Genomic DNA, 25,873 nt, shown 5'->3' with positions numbered 1-25,873 from the left:
ATACTAGGTGGGCCAGTTGGGCCCAACCCTGAGATCTAAAGTGACTTCATTCTCACAACATGCCTTGGTGCTCCCACTTATAAGAATGATGAAGGTACACAGACAGAAATTTCTGATCCTCCACCCTTGTCACTAGGAAGGATAAATATATGAATATGTAAAAACTGCTTTGACTTCCATAGAAAACAGCACGACCTTAATGGGAGAGCAAAATACTCACATGACTGTCCGCTTTATTTAACTTTTGCTTAGAGTTACTAAATTGTTTCAACGATAAATCTCAAATCTATCTCTTTAGCCCTCACATCCCCACCACCTTTGACAGCTATCATTTCCTTTTCACTAATCCCTTGTCACAAAAAGTTTCTTGATCTCTGTTCCTTCTATTTCTCTTTTCTTTTAAACATCTCTGCTTTTTTTCTGGCTTACACTGTAGTAGAACTGCTTTTCGACAGGAAGGAAGGCCAGGGGTGGAGAGGTGGTTAGAGGAGGCTGGGTAAATCCATCAAATACTATTGTTAGCGTGGTAGAACTGAACCCAGTGGTGCTCAGCTTTGCATGCTCAGTGGAATAATCTAGAGAATTTAAAAATATTGATGCCCAGAGATTTCTCTCTTACCTCCCACTGATTTGTTTGGTGTGGCCAGGGCATCTAAAGTTTTTAAACATATCCAAAGTGTTCCTAATGGGCTGCCAGGACTGAAGCTTCCTGGAATGTTTCTCAGAGTCACCAGAGATGTATGTTAAATGTACAGATTTCTGACCCCCACCAATTACTGAGTCAGAATCTTCTGAGGAGGGGCCTGGAAAGCTATAATAAAAAGTACTCAAGTATTTGCTATGATCGATAAATTTGGGAAAAGCTCAAGGAACGAATCTTGGAATTTGAATTAAAACTTATGGTTTTGAATTCTTGGGTAAGTTATTTAATATTTTCTGTGTCTTAGGTTGCATATTTCTGAAATAAAATCATAACACCTACCCACTAGAGTTGCATGAGGAAGGAGTAAATGTGAAAATCCTTTGCATAGGTTCTGGTACATATTGGAAATTCAATAAATATACTTGAAAATGAATCTGCTTGCCTTGACTTATCTCCAAGATATGCATTTTAGCTGTTGGCTTTAGTTACCATTTGTTCATTCAGTCAATACAAATTAATTAGTTAACTAACTAATAATTAATGCTATTCGTACTACACACTGAGAAATAAATATTATGGAGCTCACAGTCCAGTGTGTATTGAAAACCAATCAATTTAATCCTACTTAAATTCTTCCATTGTAGTTGTCAGTTTTCTGTATAATACTAGAAATAATATTTTTAGACCTGTTGGTAATAAGGGGAAGGAAGAAAGTCATTTAAAAACTCTTTCTGGCCAGAACGTAAACAGATTTGGGGGATAGCAGATGTCTCCTGTGTTATAGTTTAAATGAGGAAACAGAATTATTCTCTGTGAACTATTTAAAGGTTATTAAATACTAACTTGTGTGGAACGAAATTTGTAGGCAACTACCATATTTCCCCGAAAATAAGGCCTAACTGGAAAATAAGCCCTAGCATGCGCGTAATATAAGCCCTACCACAAAAATAAGCCCCAGTTAAGATTGTCAGCCAGATGGACGCATTTCATACGTCTGTTGCAACACATGATGGATGTATTGAATTATAAAATAATAATATCAATATATAATTAAATATAAATAAATAATATCATTGACATTAATACTAAAAATAAATGATAATACAAACTGTAATTAAGTATTTGTAAATACCTAAGTGGGTGCCTTTGGATGAGAAGTAAACACCAATGTAAACAGATGAACTTGAGACTTATTGCCCAATGACCAATCGGAGTACAGACACAACGCAGGAAAAACGTGCGCACTTGATAACCAACGGACATGGTTGTGTCTAATATGAATCTTCATAGTTCAATACACTGTGTGTTGTAACAGATGTACTTAATGCACTTGTGTGAAATAAAGAAATGTTTCTGAATTTTGGTGCCTGCAATTTTCCGTCACTTTTGTGTGGACCATCATTCTTAACTGTCATCATTTTTGTTGCCACTCCTGTCTCTTACATCTTCAATTAACACTTGATTTAATGGTAGATTTAAAGGGAATAATATTTTGAGCCCCAGATGAGTGCAAAAAGAAAGAGCTATTCCATTGAGTAAAAGAAAGGAATTGTGGAGGACTCCCGGGGCAAAAATCTTACAGCTTTCTACAAAGAGAAGTTGGATCTCTGAATGTCCGAAAATGGCAAGCAGAGTATGATAACCTCAGCTAACAGGTAGACGAGGGAAATGCTAAGAAGCTCAAGTGTGGATCAGGTCGGCAACCATTATTTCCTGAGCTGGAAGACATCATCTGTGAATGGATTGCTGACAGGAGAGCAAAGGCTTTGGTTGTGCACAGGGCTGATATTCAAGCAATTGCCCTTGCAATGGCACTGCAGTTAGAAATATCCCCAGAAGAATTCAAAGCGTCACAACACTGGCTGGATGACAATTGATCAGAAGGGTGCCTTGTCAATCTACTACATTCCCTCCACTGGTTACAAAAGTGCATGTGTTACCTGTATTTTGGCAATTTGTCTGGATGGAAAGAAAGCCCCACCTCTAATCATCACTAAGGGCAAGAAAGATAAGGTTGAATGTGTGTCGGCATTTATGTTCTTGAAACGAAAAAGCCTGGTGCATACAAGCAGTTATAAGGAAGTGGGTCAATTTAATGCTGCCACTTGTTTTGCGAGGTAGCCAAAGAGGTCTGCTAGTCTGGGATTCAGCCAGCACTCACCGCGCTAAAGACATAAAGAACTTCCTTGCAGTGAGAAGAATAGATCAAATAATGATTCCCGCAAGAGTATCTCCGGACTCTTGATATTGCAATAAATAAGCCATTCAGGGACCATTTGCACATGGAAATCAATGACTTCATTGAAAATAGAATGGAGAGAAATCAGCGTGGAAGCTTTGAGAAGCCTAGCCTGCAAAAGGTCATGACTTGGGTGAAGAATTCATGGGATAAAATCACTGACCGCTGTGTTGCCAGTGCACTATGAGCAGGCTACACGGACAAGAAGTGCTCATTTAAGGAGAGCTCTATTGCTGGACATGAGAGATTGTAGCCAATGGTTCTACAGGAACTGGAGTCACAAGAAAGTCAAGCCAGAATTCAGGGTTTGGAGAGTTATGACGATGTTCCAGAAGAAGATGACATGACTGTATTTGAATAAATGTAGATTTTTGTACATGAATAAATGTAGATTATTGTACATGAAAAAGTAAGACATCCCTTGAAAATAAGCCTTAATGTGTCTATTGGAGCAAAAATTAATATAAGACCTGGTTTTATTTTGGGGGAAATATGATATTCATAGGGTGCTGGAAGCCAAATCTCAGGTTAGAAAGTTGTATCTCCTCATGCCTCCTAATCCTTGAAAAAATCTAGCTCCTGCTCTGACCAACCAGGTAGTGGGTATCAAAGAATATCCGAACAGACTCAGTGGCATCCTGATGCACAGAGTTTGCGCATTCCCCTAGTAACAAAGGGCAGGGTTGGAGATAGGAACACATACGTGGGGGTGGGGGTGGAGGGTATGGGGAGCCAGCCTGTATAAGGGGTATATGGTCAGGAAAGAAGGAAGAAATGTTTGGGATTTCTCTAGAGTCCTAGTTTTGTCATATCATTTTCCTTCTCAAAAACTTTTCAGCTCTCCATGATTCACAAGATAAACCTAATTTCCTCTTTGGCCTGTTTTTTCACAGCCTGCCTAGATCAGCTCTGTCTTCAGGCACTCACCCTGTGATCCAAGGCCAAAGGCGTCTATCCAAAGGATTCTGGCCCAAATTCCTTTTTCATGCCACTTCTCTCTCCTCCATGGTCCTCCTGAAGGCCTCGCTCCACTGCGCTCCAACTACCCACATGCAACCTATTCTTGAAAACCCAGCTCAACTCCGACCACCTGTGCAAAGCATACCCTGACCATTCCATCCGCAGTGATTCCCCTGGGCTCCTATGTCTCCACCACTCATTTGGTCCTGGTGTTCTTCATTAATCCTCTTTATATGGTTATCTTTTTCCTTAACTGTAAGCTCCTTAGGGATAAAACCCTTTCTTTGTGTGTCTCCCAGTGTTTAGCATAGAGAGTCAATAAAATGTATGGAGTCCATCGGTGGGGGAAGGTATACCTGTTGCCTGACTGCAGCACTGGGGGACCATAGATAAGTCTCACCACCAATGCCTACCATTTCCTTTAATTTGTGTTTCTCTTTGAGAGCAAGCTCATCTTTGGGGCATGTTGGTTTATTTGCTTGCTGCTGCTACTTAGTGGAGATGAGAGAAGGTCAAGAAAAAGAGTTCTTGCCTCTTTTTGTTCTTTATTTAATCATATTTGGTTTTTAGTGTAGGAACAGGGAGGTTGGAACAAAAAATATCTCTTGATTTCCTTTTTTCTCTTAGTCAACTACCTTTCCTTTCAGCCCCTTTGTCTGGCACTTAATTGCTAATTTAGACAATTGTCCCACTGGTGTTAAGTCTTTCCTCTGTCCTGTTGGTATATTTCCTTATTTCTGGTTAGAAGTACCATCATTGGAGGTGAGAGGGAGTTGATCTCTCCCTCTGGATGGCTCTTCCTTGACCCCATGGGTACATGTTGTGGACTGAATGTTTATGTTCCCCCAAATTCACATGTTAACATCCTAACTCATGATATTGTGGTATTAAGAGGTGGGACCTTTGGGAGGATTAGGCCATGAGGCTTAGCTCTTACGAAGGGAACTGAGTGCCCTTATAAAAGGACCCAGAGAGCTGTCTCGCTTTCTTTCACCACAATGAGAAGTTCGCAGTCTGCAACCTGGAAGAAGACCCTCACCTGAAGCCAACCATGCTGGCACTCTGATCTTGGACTTGTAGCGTCAGAACTATGAGAAATAAATTTCTGTTGTTTCTAAGCCACCCAGTCTGTGGTACCTTTTCTAGCAGCCTAACAGATTAAGATAGTACATATTCACTAAATGTCAGCTATCCTTTATAGATAGATAGATAAATAGATAGATGATAGATAGATAGTCTTATTTTGATTTCATACCCTTGAGAAAACCTTTCTTCTAAAGTCTTTACATAGAAGCTATGCATCCATTTATCAATTTCTCCTCTGAGTAATGAATCAGAATGATACTCATACACACCTTAGGGTCTACAGCTGATGTAGGCGACAGAGGGAAGAATAAGGGCATGTCAGGATCAGAACTGGGTTCTGTTCCCACCCTTTTCCAGCTATGCACTTTCAGCAAGTGACTTGACCTCATTTTTAAAGTAGGGAAAATACTTACTACTTCATGTATTTGTTATAAAAAATATATTAGATAATACATGTGAAACTATATAAACTGATATCCTGGTATACAGAAGGCACTCAATAAAGATCTAATTCCCTGAAAAATCAAAGCTGATGAGAGCATAGCAAGAAACAAGGTGAACATAGTCCCTTGTCTTTATGCATATAGAATGGTATTATTTTATCTAAATTGACCAAGTAAGCAGTGAAAAGAGTTTCTCCAGTCACAGTAATATTTTGTTCTGCCAAAATTGCATTTGCAAAATGAGGTTTATGAAGGGTACTTGGTAAAATTAAATATATTCTTTAATGTAGTCAAAACCATACATTTCCAGAAGGCTAAATGCATCATTTATGCTATTGCTCAACAGCAAAATTGTAAACATCCTTGGCCTCTATCCACTAGATGACAGTATCACTCCCTAGCTGTGACAACCAAAAAGGTTTCCAAATATTGCCAAATATCCCTTGGGGGATGCTTATCTTGTACAATTTATTTGAGAAACTTTAGCAGTTTAATTTTGATGCAGTGTAGAGTAGTGATTATTGCCTTAATCAGTAGCTATGTTATTTTGGTGAATGAGCTTACAAATATTTAATGGTGGTTCAAACCCATCGTTACATTTCCAAGCATTTTCTCAACAGTGCTCCTACTTATTTTCCACTCAAGGGAAAGTTATATGGACAATAGAATAGAAAACAAAGAGACTAGCAGTGTTCTTATTGGATGACATTAATATCAGAACCCAAAATTCAAATGGCAGAAATCTGAGCCCTGGGGGCTCATTTATTAACACATTCCTAAGCTTCCTTCTAATACATCAGAGTGCCTTTAAAGGCACTTTATTGAGTGCCTTCTGTATACCAGGATGTCAGTTTCTTAAACTTTAAGGAAATTAACAGAAATAACTTCCCAATATCATGCAAAATAGATTCCTTCCATTATATCAATTATTAGACTGGTCAAATATATAAGGTAGATTTTGGGGAACAAGTACTTTTTTATTTGCATGCAAAAGTGCTAAATATTTTTTAAAGACTTTATTTTTTAGAGCAGTTTTACAACAAAATTGAGAGAAATGCAGAGATTTTCCATATAACTCCTGCTCACACACATGCATAGCCTTCCTTATTATCAATATCACTCACGAGAATGGTGTATATTTTCAAATAAGGATGAACCCAAAGTCCATAGTTTACATTAGGATGCACTTTTGGCATTGTGCATTCTACAGGTTTGGACAAATGTATAATGACATGCATCCATCATTATAACATCATACAGAATATTTTCACTGCTTTAAAAATCCTCTGCGCTCTGTATATTCATCCCCCCAACTCCTCCCAGCAATCAGACCTTTTTTCTTGTTTCCATTGTCTTGCCTTTATTATTCTTGACATTAAGCAAACTTAAGTCAGTAGAAATCCAAGCTATTTAAGAGTTGAGACTTGAACATTAGGAAATGGCTAAAACCCATTTGCTTCTTGAATTTTGACATTTGTGCATTTAGCAAAAACATGTCTGCTGAGTGCATACAATATTCTAGTAACTGAATTAAATATACCTTCTCTTAAGGTCCTTCATAAGCTTGTATGTAATAAGACCACAATTATCTCTATGTAAGCCTACTGTGCAGGAAGAGTAAGAGATTTCCCTGGTTCTCATTTACTCGTAGCATCTGTTTGGTTACATTCAATGATGGGAGGTTCAGAATTTTGCAAGATAACAAATTTCACTAATGCATTCTCCTGCTGATCAATCAGTTATGATTTCCTTCAGCTCATATATCTTTAGTATGCTCACAAGCCTTGCTGAAATAAAAAAAATGAATTCCGTGCTGTTCTATTGGTCTTCTCAGTATAATAAATACTATCAAAAAATGATTATGGTTAGTTTGTCATTACTTAATTTTTGGTGTGCCCAAGATAAATGTCAGTGACACCAATTTACCTCCCTAGTCCTATGGCTCCAGTCTGTAATTTGTTTTAAGGTCTTGCTATTATCTACAGTGCATGCTTGTGTGTATATATATATATATATATATATATATATATATATATATGTAAATATATAGCTGTCTATCTATATAGTATAAATACTTATATATGTGTAATTAATCTTTCTCTGTCTGGATTTGAATGTGGGACATTTCAGTTATTTCTAATCTTCTGGAAGTTTTTCAGTTTGCCAGGAATCTCAAAGATTACCATCAAAGAAGAAATAATCTGTAGTCCCCAATATATCATTCTTCTTGTGGCTTTTGCTTACTTAAAGTGGCAAGGTTCACCCTTATAACCCTCTATTCAGTGGGCGACTTCAACTCTACTTTAATGACTCTTGTTGTGTACCTCCTTTCATTCTGAAAATCATTCTCCTGAGTGGAGGAGACACCACTCTTAAAAATATGCAGAGATCGATACCATAAAAATGTTCGCCTTCATAGTATTCTTGGATGATTCTTTGTATTTCTGTGGCATCCGTGATAACTTCCCCTCTTTCATTTCTGATTTTGTTTATTTGTGTCTTTTCTCTTTTTATCTTAGTGAGTTGAACCAAGGGTCTGTCAATTTTATTTACCATATGACCCAGCAATCCCTCTCCTGGGTATTTATCAAAAAAAATCTGAAAATATTTTTCATAAAGACATATGTGCTCCAATGTTCATTGCAGCTTTATTTACGGTGGCCAAGACATGGAAACAACCAAAGTGTCCTTCGATAGATGAATGGATAAAGAAGTGGTATATATAAATAATGGAATACTATTCGGCCAGAAAACATGAAATAGTACCATTTGCGACAACATGGATGGATCTTGAGATTATAATGCTAAGCAAAATAAGTCAGACAGAAAAAGTAGAGAACATTTCACTGATATGTGGGATATAAAACTGAAAACAACAAAAGAACAAGACAAACAAATGAAGAAACAAAAACTCATAGACACAGACAATAGTTTAGTGGTTACCAGAGAGTAAATGGGGTCAAATATATGGTGATGGAAAGAGAACTGACTCTGGGTGGTGAACACATAATGTGAGATATAAATGATATATTATAGAATTGTACACCTGAAATCTATGTAACTTTACTAACGATTGTCACCCCAATAAACTTTAATTAAAAAAAAATGTTTGCCAAGGTGTCTAACTTGGAAGTTGACTTTAGATCAGGTCCATCATAGGCCTGTATATAATAACGCCACTATTATCTAGTACCATGGGAGACAGAAGTAGTTTTGCATGTTGCTGGATATGCAACATCACAGAATGAGCTTTGATTGTTTTAATCCAGGACACATGACTACGAGTTGCTACACCTGGGACCTATATTATTATATACTTTTGCATGATCTTCATCCATGCTAGCTCAGAATTTTCTAGCAAAACCATTTCCACTTCTCAAGAGTCTGATCTTCTTCCATTGTGGCTGTGAAGTAAAAAGAATAACTTCTTTCTTTTATAAACATCAATGATTTTTAACCCCAGATCTCTAGGCTCTGTCATTTATTGCTATTGCTTAGATTCTATTTTTTTTTCTTTCTGTATAAAGGCACCAACAACATATCCTATTTTACATGAGAATGAGGCAATTAAGTCAGAAAGAATTCAGGTACAGTCATTAGTGCTAAACAAATTCAGTAAAAGAATTGAGTTTCTCATCTTGTACCTTCTAAGGAACATATTCACCAAGAGACAACTTAACAACCGGATACAGTAAATTACTTAAAAATGTAGAAAGTCCAAGAATGGTAGCATTATCTCTGTGTGCAGTCCAAGTTTGCATTAGCAGAAAGAAATCTGTCCCTGAAGTATCTTACAAGGTAGAACTGTGCACAGTTTTCTTCCCTAGCTCATCCTTGGGACATCTTATGGCATCTTATAGCCAACCAAAATTGTGAATATTTGACTAAACAGAGTAAAAAACAAATTGAGAATGGAAAAACCACATAAACAAATCACATGTTGCCAAACTAAATGCAGATTTAACATCCTTGAGAAACAAAATCTTTAATTTCCAACTCAAAAGTGAAAACAGGAGTTTTCATCTGATCTAAAGTTAAAAGCAGAAAATCCTGAGAAGCAATCAATGGCAAATATATCAAGCCATTCACTGTTTTCATTTGCAGAATCCTCCAGGCTCCACGGAATCAAACATTAATAACAGTTAGCATGCACTGAGAACTTAGTATGTGCCAGGCTCTGTGTTAAGAACTTTAATGTGTTACCTCATTTATTTATCACAACTCTGGGAGGTAGATGGTCATACTCTAAAGTAACTGGTGAAGAAATTGAGGCGCAGCAGGGCTAAGGAAGGGAACCTTCAGTGGTGATCTCAATATGTGGTCCACAGACGAGCCACACCAGAATCACCCGCGCGTGTGTGCTGGTGAGATATGCCAACACTCTGTCCTACCTCAGATCTACCGAGGGGTGGTCCAAATACTCTAGGAGTGAACATTATAGCACTCTGGGTTTTATGAAGCCCTCCAGCTGATTCTAATGAGAGCTAAAGTCTGAGAACAATGGCTTGGATCACACAGTTAATAATGGTGGATCCATGTCTGTTTTGGCATTTAAACCCATACTCTAAATTACATACACATTATATTGATTTCTTCATGAAGGTAAGAGGTATTTAGGAGCATTTCAAGAAAGACATACTTTTTACTAAGTATTAAGGTTTTCTTTTGTTTTGTCTATTTGAAGAAGTCCTGAAGGCCTACGTTTGCAGCCTCCGTAGTTTCAGCAGGGGAGATGACCCCTGCAAACAAGGGCAAAATGCATATTGCGCAAGCCTTTCCCTCTTTGTTTCTAAGGAGCAGACAGACACTGGGTTACCTTCTTGCTGGGGGCAAATGCCTCAGTGGACAGAATGCCTGCACTGTGGAAAATAGAGCACGTCACTGTTGTTGGGGCCAAAAATCCACAGCATGTTTCTCTTGGGTGGGTCACTTACCAACAGTACCTTGAGTTTTTGGTTCTAAAATCTGCCTACGATCCTCTTAACCCTCATGAAATTTGATTACCTGTCATAAATCTGTGTGCCTGAATAAGAAAAGAATTGTCACTTATTTTCTCTTCCTATCTCTTAAACATGATATTAGTCTGCGTTGGCATGTTCATCATTACTGTTTTCACTTATTATTGTGAGTACCTTTGCTATATTTCATGCTGACTGTTACTTCACGAGTGAATGAAAGATTTAAACTCCAGTTTCCCTGAAGAAAGAAAGGGGAAATAAAGAGAAATACATATGTATGATGATCTCTCCCTTTGCTTCCTAGGATTAAATGAAAGGTTATTGTATAAAACTTGTAGGCTTACCCTATTTTGTCAGAACAAAGGGTAAAATGCTGAATGTGGATACAATTTAGTGAATGTAGTAGCATCTGACCTTCCAATTTTATTTATATTTTGTTTTTTCTCCTTAATACTTATTAGGTGTTCAACTCGCTGTCTTAAGCACTATTAAATGGTAAATTCAAGTTATTTTCAAACTGCTTGAAAAGCGTTATCAAAATATTGCTGCTTCGGAGGTCAACAAAGCCTGGGGAATTTTCAGTAATAAATGTTATATCAAAGACTTAAAAGAATACTTTTCCTATCCTATTTAGACAATATTTCCCCCGTTGGGCTGAGATAAAATCTCAGCCAAGTAGAAATATCGCTATTTGATATTACCACACTTACTAACAAATAATAATTGGATAATCTGGAGGAATAAACATTGAATTATTGTCTGACAGTTGAAAATTAAGAACTGTATCCCATCAGCTAAAAAATTTTTCCGATGAGTAGGGCACGAATGCTGCAGGAATAGTTCAATAAATACAGGACAATATGTAACTTCAACTGTGACACAAACACTCATAGAGTGAATAACCCAATTTGCCCATGCCCTTGCAACTAATGGGGTCCAAGAATAGTTAATGCTAGGAATCTAAAAATTATCTTTTGTTTGCTAAAGGCAGTTGATGGGTGATGTGTTGGAACAGCAGCCGCCTTAGGTATGTTTCAGAAAAATGCTTATTCTGATTTTCTGAAGAGAGACTAAATGGCCTCGCTGAGAGGTTTATATTGCTTAGGGTATGAAAAAGACACAGTCGTTAAGATACCTTAAAACAGGAAAGGATTCAAATAATATTTACTCAAAAAATGAATCAATGGGAGAATTAAGACAGAGCTAATCCTCAGCATTGGATGCATCCTGCTTATTTGAGATTCTAGACCGTTGGTTCAGAAAATAACAACAAAAAATATCTTTTATTTTTTTTAAATTGTTTTTTTTTCAGTTACAGTTAACATTTAATATTATTTTATATTAGTTTCAGGTATACAGCATAGTGTTTAGATATTTATAGAATTTATGCAGTGATTCCCCGCCTAATCTAGTACCCACCTGGCAGTATACATAATTATTACAATATTATTGACTATATTCCCTATGCTGTACTTTACATCCCCATGACTATTTTGTAACTACCAAGTTACACTTCTTAATCCCTTCTCCTTTTTTCACCCAGCTCCCAAACCCCTCTTCCCTCTGGCAACCATCAGTTTGTTCTCTGTATCTATGAGTCTGTTTCTGTTTTGTTTGTTCATTAATTTTGTTCTTTAGATTCCACTTATAAGTGCAATCACATGGTATTTGTCTTTCTCTGTCTAACTTATTTCACTAAAGCATAATACCCTGTAGGTCCATCCATGTTGCTGCACATGGTAAGATTTCATTCTTTTTCGTGGCTGAGTAATATTCCATTGTATATATGTACTGCATCTTCTTTATCCAACCGTCTATTGATGGGCACTTGGGTTGATTCCACATCTTGGCTATTGTAAATAGTGCTTCAATGGACACAGGGGTGCATATATCTTTTTGAATTAGTGCTGTGGATTTCTTCAGATAAATAGCCAGTAGTGGAATTGCTGGGTCATAAGATAGTTCTATTTTTAATTTTTTGAGGAACCTCCAAAGTGTTTTCCACAATGGCTGCACTATTTTGCAAATAACATTTTGTGCTTAAGCTCCCATTCCTGTATAGGAATATAATACCACCACGCTTTGTTTTGTTCACATATAATGGAATAAACTTTTTGCAATAGACTGAATGTTTGTGTCTCCCCAAAATTTATATGTTAAAATCTGAACCTCCAATGTAATATATTAGAAGGTGAGACTTGTAGGAGGTAATTATGTCATGAGGGTGGAGCTCTCGTGAATATGATTAGTGTCCTTACAAGAAGAGGCCAGAGAGCTAGCTAGCTCTCTTTTTCTGCCATGTAAGGACACAGTAAGAAGTTGGCAGTCTGCAACACAGAAGAGTGACCTCACCAGAACCTATCTATGCTGGCATCTTCATCTCAGACTTTCAGCCTCCAGAACGGAGAAATAATTTTCTGTTCCTTATAACTCTCCCAGTCTATGGTATTCTTTTATGGGAGCCTGAACAGACTAGACAGTCCTCCTCCTCTTTCTATTTTGGTGTAATGGTTGCGATAGTGGTACCCAACCTTTTAAAACTATACCACATTTAAGCAAGGCAAAGATCTTACAGGGCTCCCACTGCACCCATGCGCACTTTCTAGTGGATTTCCAACTATATGTATGTTTACATATGTAAAATAGCAACTTGACAATATGATAGTCTGATTTCTTCACATAATAATAAATTAGAGCCACCTGTAAACTGCTTAATAACATGCTAATTTTACTTTCTGAATATCAATATTTTAATAATTCCTTGAAATCTACTGTGTTTCCCCGAAAATAAGACCTAGTCGGACAATCAGCTTTAATGCATCTTTTGGAGCAAAAATTAATATAAGACCTGGTATTATATTATATTATGTCTTATATTACATTATATAAGACCAGGTCTTATATTATAGTAAAATAAGACTGGGCTTTATATTAATTTTTGCTCCAAAAGATGCATTAGAGCTGATTGCCCGGCTAGGTCTTATTTTCGGGGAAACAGGGTACTAAGTAAGTTACTAGTGAGTAAGTCCTTAGACTTATGTGAAAATGAAACTCCACAGAATTATCATCTGCCTATTGCAAGAACTGAAAGCAAAAGAGCTTGTAATATTTAATTGGAGACTGGCCTGGAGAAATTCATGACCCTCCTAGTGAACTGAGAATCCCACTTTGAGAAACATTAATTTGTGGTATAGGCTTTGGACCTCTGTTCACGCTCAAGTCCACTTAAGAGATGCATCCTTATTCAAGATGATCAGCCTCTCTGCATCTCAGTTACTCCATGTACCAAACTGGCGTGATGACTCTTACCTCATAGGGTTGCTGAAGGAATAAACTGTAGTCCTGTGTGAGGTAACTGGCCCCTGGTTGGCACATACAATTAAAAGTTGTCAGCATATGGTGGTCATTATTAACCATGAAAACTGCCCATCCCATAGCTGAGCTTTCTGCCATTATGCCAGAAAAGAGCCACGACCCCAGGTATGTGGGATACATGCATTTTCCTCATCACTGGAGGCTGAGAGTCCTCCCAGAGAGCCAACAAAGCGGACACATATGTTTTGGGGTTGAATGCCTGAAACTCTTAAGACTTGGCACATTACATGTGAAAGAAAGCTCTCCCACCTACGATGCATTCCTACCTCTAGGGGGTACCTCATCTCCCAACCTAGTTCTTATTCCCAATAATTCCATGACAGGGAAAATTACACGTACTGAGTAATTCAGCAATAAATTCTTATCAAATGCACATTAACTGCCTGGGCCAGTGCTCATTTGTACTCACTGGTTATCCAGCTAACAGTTGCCTGTTATTTTGGGAGAACATTATAAACATTATTACTCGCATATGAATTATAACAACAGTAACAGTTATCATAAATAATAATACTTTGTATGGCACATTTTTATGTACATTTCCACGCACGTTTTAAAATTTGAAAATGTTTACCAGTTATAAATGAAACTAATTTACATAATGAAGACTTGCTTGAAAAAACAGAAGGAAAGGTATTAAATAACCAGATATGGGAAAAGGAATTGCTGACTAAACAAACACTGGAGTTCTTCAGAAAAAAAAAAGGTGCTATGTAATTCAGGGATCATTAATTTTTTTCTCCACTCTGTGTGTATGGTGGTTTAGGGACATAAGAGTCCGTTAGGAAGGTCAGCGGCAAAGGGTAGACCACCACTTGTCATGTCGTGTATCCTGTCATCATTAATGCATTAGAACCAAACGCTACATCAAACCTTTCTCCAGCACAACTCCATAAGTTCTTTTTCTCACCACCAGAACTTCTACCTGTACTGTTTTTATTTAACGTAGTATGCAGTGCCAAAAGATATCATGCATGCGTCTTTAAAAAATATTTAGGCGTCTCTTTGAAAAATTATTGAGTGCTTATGTACCAGATCTAGAAATTCAATAAATAATTTATATAACAAATTTTATATCTTATGATTTTCATCTGAGGAAAAAAGCACACAGTCTCAGCAAAAAAGCCATGTGGAAGACATTTTATTCCGCCTGAGGAGAGAGCCGGTGAGGGTTGCTCTTTAGGGCTTGCAAAGTTTCCTCTCGGCACGCTAAGGGTGCTGGTGTTGATGGAGGGCCAGGTTGGCAGTTAGATGCACCATGACACCTGGCATCAGCACAATGAAGAGCAGACATAGTTGGTGCTGAGGTGACCAGCATACGGTTCTGCTGACCATGACCTAAGCTAAGTTCAAGGTCTAGTCTTGCCTTTAGGGTGAGAATGTGGTTCTTTCTGGTGACTGAAAGCAAGTTTCATAGCAAGTTTGGGGGTTTTACTTGGCTTATTCTGCACATTCGAACTACAAGTATAGTCTTCTAGTGACTATAGTCTAGGCTTAGAGAGAGGAAAACTCATTTACTGCCATTCAGCCACCAGACTGTAATAGGTTATTAAAAGTTTGGAGGGAAAGTGCTGGTATGACTACAACTCCTTATTTCTTTTGCTCTTAGTCAGAAGATCTCCATAGACAGGTGGGAAAATCAGATTTCTGGCAATATCATATGATATTAAGTCCTTCTACAATGAATATTTTGGAAATCTCATGGGAAGCTTTACAGTAAGAAATGAGATACTTAGTTGGGTTGTAATCTCTTTTAAAGCTACAAATTTAATAGGAGCATCCTCAAAGGAAAACAAAAATGTTATTCACATGTGTTAGATCTTGTATATGCATAAAACATCTTTGACATGATAAACAAGAAACTGGTAATACTGTTTGTCTCTGGGGAGATGACTAGAGGTGAGATGAAAACATTTAATGGAATTCCTTTTGAACCATTAAAATACTATATATATATATATATATATATATATATACACACACACACATATACATATATAGTATTTTATATATATAGTATTATATATATATAATTTTATATATATATATATAAAATTCAAATATTCTCTATGCAAAATTAAATTAGAATTTAAAATAAAAATGAAAGTTTTAAAATATTCTCAAAGAAACATTACTTTTAGTAGATGTATATACTTCTTCTTGGGGTTTGGCTTAATTTATTCAATTTCATCATAAGCGGCTACTGAAGTTGTTTCTAAGACTCTTTTTCCTATTATAAGATGCACAAGGTTCTTTGAAACCTTGAGCGTGTTATGAGCATGCCTGTCTCATCATACTCTTTCTGACACTGACTATTATTATTTTTCAAAATAGTTACTGTTAATGTAATATGTGAAACATGGCCTCTTGATATATTAATGTTATAAAACAATTAAATATTTACCCCAAATTGGCTTCTACTTGCCACTGAACATGAGTTTTTGCTTCTGATATGTTTTCGGTCTGTGGAATGCAAATTACCTAAAGGATTAGTTTAAGAAAATTGTGATTTTAAAGGGAAGTCTGCTCAACCCTAGGTGGAAATAATGTTTAGGTTTCCCTTGATGTTAGTAAAATTTGCACTATTTTAGTTCTTCGCTGAACAGATGATAGAATTATGGTCAATGCAGAAGATATTGTACTGATAAAAGAGGATTTGTACTTCAATGATATATTTTAATTTATTAAAGTTTCTAGCTCTGAAACATGTTTTTCTATCTTTTTAAAAATTAAAATATATTATGTCACAGCGTAGTGACTCGATATTTATATACCTTATGAAGTCATCGAAATATTTTGCTATCTTGATATATGAGTATATCTCAGTAAGAAAAACTATACCACAGCCAGCATGAGACCCTCAACTCAAGTTGCACCAAACGACAGGTTTGGGACCACCTGTGGCTCCGAGGATAATGTGAATTGATGACTACAAATAACAGGCCTCAGGGCTCCTTAGTGATCCCAGGGACACCCACTGCCCACAGAAGGAACTTTGTGAAGGTTCTATATCCTTTCAGCAAGATGGCCAAAGCATCTCAGTGGTGAACAAGGTTTACCTTAATTCACTTTGAATATAATCTTCATCTGTAGATAAACACAGTTGTTTCCGTACTTTGATTAAAATATCACTAAAAGTCTGAAAATACCTCATTTCTGGTCTGACCTGGGTCTGAAACTTTCCTCCCCATTCCTGCCTCCCCCTCGTCTTCGGAAACCACCATCTTTCTGTAGCTATAAATTTGACTACTCTAGGTGCCTTTGTAAGTGGAGTCATACACCCTTTGTCCTTCTGTGACTGGCTTATTTCACGTAGCGTAATGTCTCCCCAGATCCGTCCGTGTTGCGGCATGTGCCACCATTCCTTCCTTTTGAAGGCCGACTAACATTCCATTGTGTCTATACTACAACTTCGTTTATCCATTCACCCATAGATGGATTACTGGGTTACTTTCACCTTTTTGGCTATTGTGAATAATGCTGCTATGAACATGGGGATATTTTAAGTTTTAATAATAGTTGGCATTTTAATTCCTGCCTTTTTTGTGTCTGATGGAAAGAATGTTTGGAGTCGGGAGCCCAGTGTTTCGCTATACACAACAAAAACAAGCACATTCTCACGTTTTACATAGGGATATGTTTAAGAAGTGCAGCCCAGTTAGAAAAGTATATGGGCCTGACATGTAGTCCACTTTGGTTAAGGAGAGTCCGTCATCTTTTTCGGTGGGCTGTCATGGCCTTTAAAGGGAAATATCTGGCAGGTTTGCCCAATATTTGCATGAAAAACGGAGAAAAAAGAAAGATTATTTCCTAGTAGTTTGTCTTGTAGGAATCCCTGGGCCTTAGAGATCACCAATCAACCACTCCTTCCCTCCAGCACAAGACCCCAGTTGATTGATGGGCAATTGACAGGCCAACAGAGTGAAGTTAAGTTCTATGTCAGTCCAAGAGAAATATAATGAAAACCACATATGTAGTTTAAGATTTTCTATTAGCCATATTAAAAAAGTCACAAGAAAGAGGTTTAAATAATTCCAATAAGATGTTTTCTTTAACCTAATATATGCCAAATATCATTACATCAGTGTGTAATTCACATAAAAATTATTAATATTTTACTTTTTTCATAGTAAATCTTTAAAATATGATGTATATTTTGCACTTACATCTCAGTTTGGATGTTCAATTTTCAATGGTTTAAGTGCCAAAACAATATAGCTGTGATTAATGAAAAAATATTTTACACTGCTTTAATATTTAAATTATAATTAATTAAAATTAAATAGTATTAAAAATTCAGTTCTGTAGGTCCATACTTCTAGTGCTCACCAGCCACGCATGGCCAGTGGCTGATGTACTGGACAGCACAGCTTTACGTAATACTCGTTTTCAGTTACAGAATCAAGGCTTGATATCTGTAGCCCTGCACTTATGGTGCTATTATTCCTACTTCCTATAAAGCCGTGGTTCTCAGAGTGTGGTCCCATGACTGGCAGCCTCTGTATCAGTTGGGAACTTAGAAACACAAATCTGAGGGATTCCTCACAGATCTATTGAGTCATAAACTCTGGGGGACGGCCCCACAATCTGTTTTAGCAAGTTTTCTGGGTGATTCTGACGCATGCTCGTTTGAAAACTACTGCTGTCGGTCTAAAAACTTTTCCTTGGGCTGGGGGAATACCAAGAGAGCAAGAGCTTCTAATTCTACAGTGCTTTCCAATAGAACCTTCTGCTACCATGGAAGTATTCTATATCTGCACTGTCCAATGTGTTAGCCAGTAGCCACTGGGAAAGTGACCAATAGTGCAAATAAGAAACTAGTTTTAAATTCCATTTAAATTTGACTGCCTTAAATTTAAATTTAGATTTCGCCACACGTGGCTAGTGGTCATCTAATAAGCCTCTCTTACAGATTGGCCAGGCGTTCAGTAACTAACTGTGCAGGGATCATAGACGCAAACGTGGGGTGAGTTCAGGATTAACTTGGAGGTGGAATCTGATAGGCGACGGCCCTATCTTCTCTAGGGCTTCTTTCAGAACAGAGATGAGATGAGCCGGATTCACTGAACCGGTGTGTGTTCCAAGCCCAGGATTAGGGTGATCAAAACAACCGGTAGCCCACTGCCTGATCAAGACGCAGGGACTTATTTTTCCAGGTCAGAAGTAGAACCATGAATTCTGACAAGGAGGTTACAACACGATAATCGTATTCTGTAATTAATGATTGCACACGCTGTTCTCTTCCTTTGGCCTCTGAGTTATCACAACTGACATTACTTTATCATAGCAGTCTGTTACTTTTTTGATGGTACAGGCTATGTGGCTGTGCTTATGGTGACTTTTTTTTATTTGTTAATTCTCTTTTCTTCAAAATACTTTCTGGAGCTGATATATGTCTCTGCCTTTGTCCTGGACCTTTTCATGTTCCATAGTTCTTGAGCAATTACTATAATTTCCTTGTACTTCCAAAGTACAGGCATTTTCCATAATAACACAGAGAAAAGGAAAATGACTGGGTTCCAAGGTTTCAAGACATGAGGTGCTATGACTCTTTTTACTTAAAATCAGAGTGGATAAGAAGAAAAGTGACTTGCATTTTTTGTTTGGGTCATCACACCTTTCTTAAACCAACTCAAACCCCAGGTTTCCCTGGCCATGAGTCATATCTGATCACGCAATTGAGTGGGCTCCGTGGAGCTGGGATGTGGTTCCTGATGAAATTTACCTGGCAGAACACAGAGAGGGACAGCACAGCTATGTGGGATTACTGGGACCCTCCCAACACGCTTTGTAATTTAGGTGCACCCCAGAGGGTAAGTATGACCTCAAAACAACTCTAGCTCCTAAACCTAATCCCTACTGGCTTACTCTTCCCATGGAGAGAAGACTCAGTTTGCACCTAGGTGTAAAGGCTAAAACTTATATGATGGTTGTGCCATTTTTATTTTGAAGTAGAACCAAAAAGCAACATACTATGCACAGAGGATATCACATAAACTGGTAAATTGGCAAAAAAAAAAAAAAAAAAAGTCTGTCTTTGACAAAAGAAAAGTGATACAAAGCGATTGCTTTCGATATGTCTTCCCAAACAATGGTCTCTACCTCATCCATCTAACTGCCTTAATTGGCAGACAGTAAAGTCTGATGGGAAAATAATGGTCTCTTAAATACCTGAGAATGAAAAGCAAATTAAGTTAGCACAGTGTAAAAGGCAAGTAATTACATAATGTCAATCCTGTTTTATGCTGTTTAGTCTTAAACAGCATACAAAGAAAGGGCATGTTGAGGAGAGAAAAAATAAAATGAGCTCTTTAGATGACTTATGCCCTGCTTACTTTGGTGAACAATGACTGGGCTTCAGGGAAGGTTTCTCCAATGAGAGGCTGCCTGTACCCAAAGTCTTCTCTTTCTCCAGCCTGTTCTAATTTGCAACAACCTGTGACAAGAATTGTCTTTTGGTTCTCAGATGTGTTTCTGAATAGGAAGCTAACCACACTGCATATGGAACTGAAGAAGAGAGTCACAGAGAGCCTTATGTTGCTGGGAGAGAGTCCAACTGGTGGAGGGTCCCCAATTTTTGGCCATCCCCAAGACTGGCTTTGTGGCTTCAGGCTGGTTTTTATCCTTAGTTTCTGTGTTTTATTGTTTACCAAAAGGGAACATTCTCAGGGACTGGGTGTGCAGAATAATCAGTGGCAATAATGGGAAGCATCATCCTATGAAAAGGGCATGGCATCCTAGTATGGAGAAGGATGAAGGGAAGCTGACAGGCTAAGTGGCAATGAACCAACTTCTATCACTCTCCCAGTACCTCCCCGTTCTATCCATCCTCCCGCCCTCCCTCCCGCCCTCCCTCTCTCCCAACATCCTTCTTTTCTTCCTCTCTCTTTCCCTCCTTCCTTCCTTCTTTTTTTTCCAAATAAAAATATTGCCATTTACATATTTACATATGTGTAAATATATATGTGTGTGTTATTTGCAAAAACTTTACAGAATGAAGAGATATAAAGAAGAAAGTAAGGAACAAACCTATTTTCCCAGAGGAAGACCACTGTTAAATGTTTAGACTATAATTTTTATAAACTTTTTCCTGGCATATTTCCAACTCTCTGTCTCTCTCTAGTATGTGTGTGTGTGTGTGTGTGTGTGTGTGTGTGTGTGTATGTTTTATATATATATATATACACACACATATATACTAGTATATATGTATATATAATATGAAACATTTGTATTAAGTATACTATATCAACATACATATTATGTATAGATTGTATATACAATTTTCATGCTATTTTATTCTCAGATATCCCTACTTTTTAATATCCCTTAAGGAAAAGGCAAATAAAGGTCACAGTTCTTTTGTTTGGAGCTTCCTAGGCAGTTTAATGGAAATAAACCTCAAGTACCTGGAAATAGGGGTTTAAATATGAGAAGGATGTGTTGGCAGCTCTGAGTCCTCAGATGTGTCACAGGCAAATGCTATGGAATGTTCATAAATGTACAGCAGCACAAAAGCCTTGTTCATGCAAAAGGTATACAGTATAAATTAGGGTCCATCAGAAAGTGCGCCTTATTTCAATTTATTGCTGTTTTGCCAAGTAAGTTTTATCCTTTTAAACACACACTAACGCCTCATATATCCAGAATGTTATAGGTTAAGCTTTTGTAAATTCTCCTAAAGTGCTGGGGCTGCTCTTTCACGCACCATGCTTTTTCTAATGGAGCCTCTTTGCATGGAGAGCTTTCTAGAATATGTTACATAATTTTAATTTTTCTTTAAAATAGTATTCTGAACATGATTTCACTTTTTGTGACGCCTCAGCTCCCTTTTAAGAATCCACGGCACTGATGTAACAATTCGAGGCCTAGGTCTTGTGAGGTGTATAGAAATGCTGGTATTACACAGAAATGGCTCCAGATGGCTGTGCTTTCTGAGCTCTTGTGTCTTCTATTTATAAGTCTCTGTTCCTTCATTTATGGACAACCTATTGCTATTCTGACTGGATCCATGCATTTTCCTGCAGCAACAGCATTAACTGTCCTGTCCTGTCCCTTCCTCGCCGTCCACTCTAGTTCGCTCCTTCTATGGAGGACGTGGAAACCAGATAACCAAGTCTGCTAGAATTGTGTGTAAAGTAGGATGAAATAAATAAATAAAAATAGACTCCTAATTAGGCCTATCCTAATTCTCCATGGAAGAATGATGAACTTTAGTAATGAACTTCTTTGCCTATTTTGGTTATTTGGAGTTTCTTTTTTTTTTTTTTTAATTTATTAGGGTGACAATTGTTAGTAAAATTACATAGACTTCAGGTGTACAATTCTGTATTACATCATCTATAAATTACATTGTGTGTTCACCACCCAGAGTCAGCTCTTCTTCCATCGCAGTATATTTGATCCCCCTTACCCTCATCTCCCACCCCCCACCCCCCTTACCCTCTGGTAACCACTAAACTATTGTCTGGGTCTATGGGTTTTTGTTTCTCATTTGTTTGTCTTGTTCTTTTGTTGTTTTTGGTTTATATACCACATATCAGTGAAATCATATGGTTCTCTGCTTTTTCTGTCTGACTTATTTCGCTTAGCATTATACTCTCAAGATCCTTCCATGTCGTCACAAATGTTCCTATATCATCTTTTCTTACCGCGGAATAGTATTCCATTGTGTACATATACCACAACTTCTTTATCCATTCATCTATCAAAGGACATTTTGGGTGTTTCGTTTTTTTAATCTTTAAAATTTGAGTCATAGTTACGGTGCCAGATATATGCAATCAATCAATATTTGTTGAATTGAATTAAATGAAACTTCTGATGCATATCTGGCAAAAATGACATTGCCAGATAGTTAAGTGACAGATGACAGAAGTAAGAAGCTGAGTGGGCTCTTGCAGGTGCCACAGGTAGAAAGCTGCTGGGATGGCCATCCACTCAAGAAACAGTAAGACACAAGGAAGACCTTCCTAAGTGCCAGCAAGCTCCTCACGGACGTGTCTCTAACAGCATCCTTTAGTCTCCAGCTCTCGTCACCCCTGAGTTGTGGCTTTTGGAATGTCCTTGACAGGCTCACTGTGCCTCCTGTCGTCCATTGTAGGCTCTAAGACTTGTTACTGATCATTACTATCCAGCCTGGGTTTGGCTTCTCAGATGACCTACTAGTAATATCTGCTTTCCCCCTTCAGGTCCTGCACTTTCACACTTTCGTCAGCCCTTAAGTCACATAATCCTAAAAAAATGTGTCCAGGCAATGAGTGGTAAGAGAGAAACATTTTCTCACCGCCCTTGGCTACTTCTTACTCTCTGATTTTACAAATTCTACAGCAATATCGTGGGGATACTCCAAGGAACCTGGGGGTTGGAGGTGGCCAGCAGTGTGGGGGACCACCCAGGGCAGTGCTTCCTAAGCCTTCATGTGCACACAGATCACTTTTTAAAATGCTGATTCTGGTTCAGAAGGTCTGGGATGGGGCTTGAGAGTCTGCATTTCTAATAAATTCCTCTACTCCGGGTACTACACCTTCCCTAGCAATATCATGAACCCTTGTCATCTGGAAGTTTTGCATTCCCACTATTTTCCACAGATGTGAGAATGCTGACTCAGGAGACTAAGGGTTTCAGGGAAAGTGAATATGAATAGATTTATGGTCAGTTTCTGAACTATCAAAATCTGGGCCATTGTAGATAGCAATTCACTTTATATTTTGTAAAACCAAACAGGAAAACAAGCATAACAAATGACACATTGTCAAAACAAAAATATCAACCATCATCCACATCAAATACACACACACAACCTCTAAGTAGCATTCTAAGCAATAGAAATGATGAGAGACATATTTGGTTAAATATAGGAATTAGGGTCTCTTCTACTTGTTGTGCATTAATAAATGAAATATACTTAATCTGTCTGCTGGAATCCCTGTGATATAAACAATTTAATGTGAATACATTTGGCTTCCAGCTGTCAGTGAATTTAAGTAAATCCAGCTTTGAGTGAAACATGCTTTATGTAAAACAAAAAATCCAAATTTCATGAAAGCATCTATTTATTATCTCAACCATATCACTCTAGGGCAATAAAATGAATAATCAGACTTGTCACCAGGACTTTATGACCTGTGTTCACTTAGTATCAGTTATCCACTTTAAATTAGAATGTTTCTAGTTTTGTTTTACCTACGCTATTTGCTATAAATCTGGTTTCCTTTTCTTTGTAACTAGGGTGTGTGCAACTTTTGTGTTTTCCTAAAACATTTTGAAGCTAAGCTATTTTTCCAGTCATCTTGAAGAAAGAATTAGAGAGAAGGCCATGATGTTTTCTCTGCTGAATAGACATTGACTCACCCCACGGAAAGCCACTTATTCACATATATAGAATATTATCGGCCCAATTCAAGACTGGGGTCACTCAAGGCAATATAAGGCTAGTTGAACTTTAGAAGTTCAGTCTACATTAAAGTTGATTTTACCAGAACTCAACTCAGAAATTTAAGTGATTTTTAGTATTTGGTAGAAGGTGTCCTCACCGTCTCCCCTTTTCACTGCCATTCAGTTGGCTCTGAAATTCCCTTTAAAATAACCCAGTTGCTCATAATAGAAAGCTTTCCAAAAAGAAAATACAAATAAGTCCTAAGGAACAATAATATACTCTCACAAAACATCCTTTGGTGCCTTGTGAGACAGAATACAAATTAAGATGGGGCAGAGGTCTCACTCAATGTGACAGCAAATCATGGAAAGAGCTCACTAGAAGTCAATATGCTTAGCATTTTATATGTATCATCTTGTTTAATCCTCATGACAATTTTAATTTCAGATGAAGAAATAGAAGATTATGAAGTCTAAGTAAATTTCCCAAAGTCACACAATATGTAAGTGGTAGGATTAGGATTTGAACTAAGGTCCGGCTGAGGTCAGAGTTTAGACTCAAGTGTCAGAACTCAGACTATAATCCAGACTAGTACCAAATACTATTATATATGATTGATAAAATAATTTACATTACATTTTAGAAAGACTCAAAATTGATCCAAAAGTCTGTCAACAAACATATCTGAGTGTTTAGTATGTGCCAGGCACAAACCTAGGTACTGAGGAGAGAGTGGTAAACGAAATAGATGTGCATTCCAGTCCAGCAAGGAGTGCTGCTACTTCTGTACTCTTAGTACTAATACTAATACTGCTACTACTTCTCCTCCTAGCATTGATACTACCACTTGGAGCTTATTGCATGCCAGGAAGGATTTGAAATGTTCTCACTCTCTCTATACACACCTATTATCTCCTTGAGGCAAAACTCTTACAGATGAAGAAACTGAGGGACAGAACTTTTAAGTCTCTCACCCAAGGTCATACAGGTAGTAAGTGGAGGAGGTAGAATTTGAATCTAGGTAGTCTAACAACGAAGTCCATGTTCTGGGCCATCACAGAAAGCCAATCATTGTAATGAATGACTTAATAGCAAGTGTGCAAATTGCAGCTCGGAAGAAGAGGGAGTGCATAGCTTGAGCACCAACCTAGTGTCTGGGTTTGACAATTCTTCTCTGAGGAAGAACTGAGGCTTCCAGTTTGGGTTGGAATGCAGAGAGCAGACCAGCTCAGCAGGTCCTTGAGAGAGGAGAAAGGGGGGTAGGTAGGAAGGCATGTGAGAAGCCCCTGTGATGTTCTCTTGCTATGTTTTTTTCCATTTCCTTTTAAATTTGGTTTCATGGATATGGAGATGAGGAAGGAAGGCATGAGTAAGAAAACTAATATTTTTTTAGTTAGGGTGTTTGCTAGATGCATTCTACACAATAAATGACATTTTAAATTCTCACATGTATCCTGTAAGATAGGTCTTGACACCATTTAAAGAAGAAGAAAATTGAGGCTTACAAAGTGACTTGCCCCAAGTCCCAAACAAGCAGGTGACAAAGTCAGGTTTTAAATCCAGTCCATGTCTAGGCTCTTTTCACTGAATGATCAGGACATTGTTTGGAAGAGAAAATTTTAAGTCAAGGGGTGGGGAGTAATGGAAGAAATATTAGAGAGACAGTTCCTTTAGGGTCCAGTTCCTTTAGGGTCACAAATTCTTTCATTTGATCACTGAAATCCCTCCACTTCCTTAATTCCACTTTCTGCTCTCCCTATTTGCAAAATTACTAAATCCTTAGATTGAATC

The 25,873-nt window shown here is 37.6% G+C and overlaps 1 protein-coding gene across 1 annotated transcript in view; it reads right to left on the bottom strand.

Moving 5' to 3' along the window:
• RORB (RAR related orphan receptor B) overlaps positions 1–25,873 on the bottom strand; it is a 185,790-nt gene that overhangs the window by 65,135 nt on the left and 94,782 nt on the right. The window lies entirely within an intron of this gene.

Source organism: Rhinolophus ferrumequinum, chromosome 12, assembly GCF_004115265.2.
Source record: "Rhinolophus ferrumequinum isolate MPI-CBG mRhiFer1 chromosome 12, mRhiFer1_v1.p, whole genome shotgun sequence".
Lineage (NCBI taxonomy): Eukaryota > Metazoa > Chordata > Mammalia > Chiroptera > Rhinolophidae > Rhinolophus > Rhinolophus ferrumequinum.
Note: the sequence above shows the minus strand (reverse complement) of the source record. Positions and strands in the feature narration are given on the sequence as shown.